This window comes from Juglans regia, chromosome 3, assembly GCF_001411555.2.
Source record: "Juglans regia cultivar Chandler chromosome 3, Walnut 2.0, whole genome shotgun sequence".
Lineage (NCBI taxonomy): Eukaryota > Viridiplantae > Streptophyta > Magnoliopsida > Fagales > Juglandaceae > Juglans > Juglans regia.
In genome coordinates, this window is record NC_049903.1 from 14,096,607 (window position 1) to 14,103,455 (window position 6,849).

Consider the following 6,849-nt stretch of genomic DNA (forward strand, 5'->3'; position numbering starts at 1 on the left):
GTATGCAGATTAGTACTCAAACTTGCTTGTATATAGCAAAATTCATAATATTAGATAGAATGCATATCAAAATTTGACTAATTAATTATAAGCTCCTTAATTATGTTTATCGGCCGTTAATTAAATGTCTTCGGAGAGTCTAGTTAGTCGAACCGGTGAGTGACCATTTTGCATATTTTGGGAAATAAGGCATATTGCAAGACTAGCTAAGTAATTTGATCCTAGCTTAATTAATTTTACTGCCTATATATCCGGTATAATGTATATATGCCATGCGAGCAATATTCTAGGCATCATCGTGAACGTTCACCTATAATATAATGAATGAGTAATTCTACATACAATCGTAAAATATGTAAACGTTTTGTAATCACTTTAAAAAATAATGAGGTTCATTATTAAAAAATTAATTTTTTTTATGTAAATCACATATTTTATTTATTTATTTTAAAATAATTACGCGACGATAATATAATTTACGTCCCAATTAAGGTGGAAGACAAGAGATCAGAAAGATGACGGCCAAGTGCAATATTATTCATTATACATGATATATAGTACTTTTGATGTGATCTCCGGAAAAAGAGTAAAATCGTGGATGCATGCATGGATTTGCTTGTAAGAATATTTAAATAACAAGTGCATATAAAACATGAGAACAGCTGGCATCTTACTTAAATTTTCAATGGAAAACCATCATTAGTAGATCAGCACCAAGACATAAATTTGCAGTGCTGTAGTTATCAGAATAAGAATCAGTTAAAAGTTAAATTTAATGAATATTTAACTATTAAAGAATAAAATATATTTATATTAAATTAGTCAAATTTTAAATATTTAAAATTTAATTACAGTAATTTTTAAAAAAATTTTTAAATTTAAAGGTTATTGTACATACACCAAATACATATTTTATTAATTATTTTTCTCTCATTTTCTTTCTAACACATATTTTATCATAATTAATATATTAATTTGACTTAGTGATATATTAATTTAATAAGAACATGATTATTAATTAACATATAATAAGTAGAATAGTAAAATATAATAAAATTAAAAAAATTAAATATTTTTGAAATTATTAGTTATTCATTATCATATAATGAATAAATATATAATTTAATGTGAAGATTTGATGTGAATAATCAAAATCAAATTCATTTTATATTATTTTATTATTATATAATGAAAAAATAATTATTCCAATGTGGAGATTTATGTGAATGAAATAGTCAAAAGTTAAATTTTTTTTACATTCATAAAAAATGTCCTTTAATTTTGATTAATCTAATGAGAGTGCTCTCAGGACCCAAATATAATTCAGAAATCCTATACTTAAATATTTGTAACTAGGGTTGAAAGAATACAAATTCAAATTGCTAGAATAATAATATCTATTTAAGACTCCTTTTGGATAGTAAAATGAGATGAGATAGTTTTAGATGAAAGTTGAATAAAATATTATTAGAATATTATTTTTTAATATTATTATTATTTTGAGATTTGATAAAAGTTGAATTATTAATTATATTTTGTGTAAAAATTTAAAAAAATTGTAATAACGAGATGAGATGATGAGATGAAATCATTTTTATATCCAAACAGGATCTAACTTTCTTACAAATAGTTAAAAAATGACAATTTTTTTTTAATTTTTATTTTATGTCGCAATCTCTATTACCACCCCTAGTTTCCTATTCTTCATTGATAAAATGTTGACACGTCAAGGGAATAAAAAAATCTTCTATTTATATGGTTACTATTTCTAAGAGCATTCTCATTTTCAATCACGAGTCAAATTTTGGCTAATATTACATACTTTGTCTCTTGCCTATTTTATTCAAAATCTATTCCTACATTAATGTATTATCTATCTACTTTCTATATAATAAAAAAATATTATTAATTTAATTTTTTTTATCTAATTTTTTTTCTCATATTTTGCAATTTTACCGATTATATGTAAATTAATAATTATATTCTAATTAAATTATTGTTTAAAAAATCATATTTAACAGCATTTTAGGAATTATCATTTACGTTAATTAGTAGGGACATGTGGCAACAACATAGCCAATATTTTTATAATTATGAGAAGCATTTATCCAGATCTCCTATAAAACGCATATTTATTTTTCAAAAAAGAGATGAGAGAGGGGAGCTTGTTCAGTGATTCAGTCATCTGATTCCTGATCTTTTTTTGAAATGTAGTTTATCAATTTAGCATTAAAATATCACAATCTAATTAAACAAACAAAATCCAACGTACATAGAATGCAATAATCAAGCTGATCGCCAAAACATGGATTGGGAACATCACATAAATTTCGACATGGATTGAACAAGGAGAAGTAAATTAAGGCTCCACCTAAAACAATATTTGGAGATCAATGAATCACAATCACACGTACAATTCATTTGCAAGTCATTTATGATTTTATCAGCAAAAGGACCTCAAGTAAACATGGAGTATACAAGAGAATACCCTAAAGAATTACACAATAAGGTTAAAGAGAGCACAAAAAAAAAAGGGTCTCATCACAGTAGAAGACTTCTCAACATGAGTCACAGAAATTTGATTATTCCTTTCACCAAATCACCCACAATATGGCAAAGAGGAGCTTAATTAGTTCCATTTCAGACTATTTCAGACTGTCCATATCCTCTCACAACCATGACACACATCAGACCAAAAGAATTCATTAACAGGCTATCAACTACACAAGTATTTCATGAAGGGGAGGGAGATCTCATAGCCACTTAGTAAACGATCGAGGTCAACTCAAAAAACACTTTCGAGTCTTTTAAGAACAGGGTATAAGAGTATAATTAGGTCATAGCTTCAAAACCTACCAAGTACTGCATGGGTAATAATATAATAAAACAAAAAACAGTTTAGAAAATAAGGACAACATGAATAGACATGCATTGGCATCTTAAAGCTAAGAGTTTATTCACCATGTGAAAAAAGGATCGAGCACCAAGCCATCTCAAAATGGCATGCAGAAATTTTCCAAGATTACAGTCTTTAAGACTAACGATTTACTTACACTTCAAAAAAGTGATTAAAAACAAAGATGAATGCAGAAACTATATGACTATAACCATCACCTGACTACCCCCATCTTATTGCTGTGAACCATAGTTTCATATTTCATAAAGCAAAGAATAAAGTGGATTTATTATGGCCTAAGATGCACAACAATACTAGAAAATTAACTTGAAATAGGAAAGACTTCATCCAGAATCCAAAAACGAGGGAAAAACAAATGCAACTGAGAGGTAGGTAGGCAAACAAATTGATCAATTCCATTCTTTGCTACTTCCTTTCTCAGAGTTTCAGTCTCCTCTTATTACCGAATATACTTCCTTGTAGCAGACATGCACACTTTCCTTATCTAGATTAATTTGCAGTACATAATTATTTTCCTTGATTCCCTCCTCTATAATTTCCTTAGTTAGCTGATTAATTTGCTCCCTCTTGTCTATATACTGCGAACGTTTTTGTGAATATGAATGTGAGGAATTTTTCCAGCAATCTCTATGTTTACTCTTAACATGGCATCAGAGCCCTAATCGATACTTGTTTACATTTTATCCCTTTCTCTATGGAAAATCATACCAGCTCTGCGTCTTCTCATGCCGATGGCCTAGATCCTTCATCCCCTTATTTTCTCCATTCCTCTTACCACCTAGGCGCTATTCTTATTTCCACTCCACTCATAGAAGACAATTCTCCTACTTGGCAAAGAGCTATGAAAATGGCCCTCAACTCCAAAAATAAATTTGGCTTCGTCGATAGAACCCTCAACACACCCACTGGTCCAAAAGAATTTTCATCATGGGCACGTTGCAGCGATGTGGTCCTTTCCTGGATCCTCAACTCCATTGACAAGTTCTTGGCTTCTAGCGTGATTTACTGCAATAGCCCCCGAGAAGTCTGGGTTGATCTTGAAGATCGTTTTGCACAGAGCTACAACCTACGATTATTCAAGTTGAAACATGATATTAGTACTTTACATCAAGCTGGTACCATGCAGTCCATTGCTGCGTATTACAACACCATAAAATGTTATTGGGATGAATTGAGCACCTGGACAAACCATTCTGATTGCTCTTGCGATGACCTCAAGACATGTTAAGAGAAGAATTGGTAAAAGGTTTCTTATTATTCTCGTTGATCTTTGTAAGAATATATAGACATCCGTACGTGACTTTACATAGAAAGAAAATAAAAACAGTTTTACAAATAAATGAAATTAGTTATACAAGGAAACATATATTCTGTAATTGTGAGATTGCTAGAATCATGCGATTGCTGGAATCATGGAATTACTAGTCTGTAATACTCTCCCTCAAGTTGGCGCATGAAAATCTGTAATATCCAACTTACGAGATAAATGATGGAAAAGATCAGATCCCAAGGCTTTGGTGAAGATATTGACAATTTGCTCGAAAAATGGAAGATGAGCGGTGGTGAAGAGACCAGAACGAAGCTTGTCACGTACAATGTGGCAGTCAATCTTAATGTGTTTGGTACACTAATGAAAAACTAGATTTTGAACAATGTGGAGGGTAGACTGATTGTCACACTAGAGAGTCATAGGAGTTGTATGAGAAAGGCCGAGGTCATGGATGAGCTGCTGTAACCAAACTAGTTCACATGTGGTGACAGTCATGGCATGATATTCATCTTCTGTAGAGGAGCGAGCAACTGTAGTTTGTTTCTTAGTGCGCTAGGAAATGAGACTAGAACCAAGTATAATGAAGAAGCCTGTGGTGGAGCGTCGAGTAGTAGCACAGCTAGCACAATTAGAATATGTGTAAGCACTGGCATGAAGATCATTAGAAGAGGGAAAGAAAATGCCTTGTCCTGGAGCGCCTTTAATGTAGCAGAGAACATGAGTGACAGCTGTCATGTGAGGAATCCGGAGAGCATACATGAATTGACTGAGAATATTGACTGCAAAGACGATGTTGGACCTAGTATTGGTGAGATAAATGAGTCATCCAACTAATCATCGATAATGAGCGGGATCAGGAAGAGAGTCACCATCAGTGTCGTTGAGCTTCAGATTTTGTTCCATGGGAAATGGAGCAGTGCGAGAGCTTAGTTGACCACTATCGGCAAGAATGTCCAGGGCATATTTTCGTTGATTAAGAAAAATGCCAGAAGGAGAGCGAGCGACTTCAAGTCCAAGGAAATATTTGAGAGGTCCAAGATCCTTAATTTTGAAGTGAGTTGAAATAACAGATTTAAAAAAGATGACCTGAGAGAGATCATTGCCAGTGACCAAGACGTCGTCCACATATACAAGAATAAGTGTAAGACTAGTAGGAGTAGTCAAGGTGAACAAAGAGTGATCTGCCTGAGATTGAACAAAACCTGCATTAAGAAGAACATAAGTTAGTTTGGAAAACCAGTTGCGGGATACTTGCTTGAGGCCATAAAGGGATTTTCGGAGACGGCATACGCGAGTCTCCCCTTTAATAAAGTATCCAAGTGGTGAAGTCATATAAACTTCTTCATTAAGTTCGCCATGCAGGAAGGCATTATGGACGTCCATTTGGTGAATGATCAAATTTTTGGTGGCAGCAACGACTAGTACACAACGAACTGTGGTCATTTTGGCTACCGGAGCAAATGTTTCATGATAGTCTATGCCTTCCACTTGAGTGTAGCATTTGGCTACTAGTCGGGCCTTGTAGGGCTCAACATTACCGCCAGCTCGGAGTTTAGTCTTGAAAATCCATTTGCAACCGATGAGTTTCTTACAATTGGGAAGAGGTTCAAGTGTCCAAGTGGAGTTTTCTTCAAGGGCATGGAGTTCAAAGGTCATAGCTTCACGCCAATGAGAGTGGCGATTGGTTTCTGAGTAACAAGTAGGTTCAATAGATGCAATAAGGGCAGTTAAGAAAGAATAATGAGCAGGTGAAAATGAGAGTAAGACAAAAAAGCAGATAAAGGATGAGAAGTGCCTGAGGACTGTGCAGCGGTCGAAGAAGCAATGGACTCCGTGGGTATGGTGGGGTAAACATAATCAAGAAGATATGTTGGTCGAGTGATGTGGCGATGGGGACGGGAAGTTGGGATAGATGCATGGGCAATATCAACATTTATGGCCAGTGATGAGGGAGGTGAAATAGGTTCCGGAATGGGTAAGGGAAGAATGATGGAGTTGGGGGGAAGTGGAGGGGCAATATGTTGGAAAGGAAATTGGTCTTCATGAAAGGTGACATCTTCTGAATAGAAAATGGTGTCGGTATCAAGATTATATCATTTGTAAGCTTTGCGATTGCTAGGATAACCGATGAAGACACAACGGGATGCTCAGGGTGAGAATTTATCTCGATTGGCTATGAGGGTCTGAGCATAGCATAGACAACCAAAAATATGTAGCTGGGTGTAAGTAGGTTGTATGTTGAGAAGAAGTTGAAAATGGATTTTATTTTGGAGAGACTGGCTAGAGGTCCGATTGATGAGGTAAGCAGCATTGAGGATACATTTGCCCCAAAATAAGGGGTAAATGTGTCTGAAAGTGAAGACTTCGTGCCACATTCAGAAGGTGCCTATGTTTACGCTCGGTAACACCATTTTGTTGAAGAGTTTCAACATAGGTACGTTCATGAATGATGCTATGGTTTTAAAAATAATTTTGGAGATTATGAGATAAAAATTCTTGACCATTGTCCCTGCAAACAAATTTGATCGTGGAATTGAATTGAGTTTTAACGAGAGTAAAGAAGTGCATTAAATGACTAAAAGTTTCTGATTTAAAACACATTAAATAAATCGTTGTGCGTGAGAAATCATCAACGATAGTCAAAAAATAATGAGCACCAGAA